Genomic DNA, 1417 nt, shown 5'->3' on the forward strand with positions numbered 1-1417 from the left:
ACCAAAGGTGGAATTCAAGGTCTCCCTTCTGAGTTCCTCATTGCTCAAGCTACTATCTATGGGAAGGCCATGAGTGAGGATGCCTTTGAAGCCATATTTGTACTTCTCATTTATGGATTGGTATTGTTCCCCAACATCGACAAGTTTGTGGATGTGAACGCTATTAGGATCTTTTCTACTCTTAATCCCGTTCCGACTTTGTTGGGTGATGCCTATTTCTCTTTGCATATTGTAATACCCCAAAATTTACCCTTCATTTTTCCTGAAAAAAAAAAAAAAACGAAAACGAAAAAAAAAAAAAAAAAACGAAAACGAAAAAAAACGAAAACGAAAAAAAAAAAAAAAAAAAAAAAAAAAAAAAATTAATTAAATAAATAAATAAAATAAATAAATAAAATATAACAAATTATTTTGGACTTGGGTCTCCCTCATTTGAGCCCATTACCCACGAAATCAGTCTATAAATACTGAAGTTTCAGTAGAGGAGTTACACTGGGAGATTCACTTGAGAAAAAGGGAGAGAAGCAAAATACTCTGAGGTTTCCTTGGAACAAAACACTGGACAAAACCTGAAGGGAAACCTACAAGCTACTCTGCAACAACCTCCAGGCAACTCTGAAAGGTTCATTGTGACTCACAGACTTTCAGCTCAAGCAAACCCTGCCATTTGATTTTTCTTCTCCAATCAGGTTTGCCCTATATCCATCATCTTTATGCCTTTAATTTGAATGCTCTAAATATATGAGGTATTATGGGTGAATTTGATACCCTTTTGATGCATGTGTTTGACAAGAGGTTTAGGCCTCCTACCTTTGGTTGCTTTTTATGAGCTTTTAGTGAATTGAAAGGGCATGATTTATGTGATTACATTTTGATTTGAGGGCAACTCTTGGTTACCCTATTTTGCTTCACTAACCCTTTTGTTGAGTTTTTGTGAAGGCACCTAACTTTTGCAGGGATAACTTGCGTGGTTTCCCACTTTATTTGTGGGATACCCCCTGGAGGTTTCATTCCGATTACCTGTACTGACTCACTTTCTTTAATGGTGTTTAGCTTGGAAGGATCCCTGGGTTTCCCATTCCTTTAATTGCTGTAACTTCGGATCTTTATCCGTGTGGTAATTTTTTCCCTCTCTCATACTTTATCGCTTTCTTAGCTGGAAGACCTCGATAGGAGGCAATGTTTGAGCCCCTTGGTGGCATTTTACTTTGAGATACATGTTTTGTGTTTTGTATTCATATCCCCACATGTAGCGCGGATCCTTCGTCAAGGACTGCCTTTTTCCCTTGAGCATCCCAAACCCATACCCTTTATTGATTGTTCTTCTCCATAACACACGTTTACTCCTTCTACTACAGGCGAGTAAGTCTCCAAAGGTCGAGCATCCGGTAGATTGCGTAGTGACGTCGTTCGTCCA

The sequence above is a fragment of the Lathyrus oleraceus genome, chromosome 7, assembly GCF_024323335.1.
Source record: "Lathyrus oleraceus cultivar Zhongwan6 chromosome 7, CAAS_Psat_ZW6_1.0, whole genome shotgun sequence".
NCBI classification, from domain to species: Eukaryota; Viridiplantae; Streptophyta; class Magnoliopsida; order Fabales; family Fabaceae; genus Lathyrus; species Lathyrus oleraceus.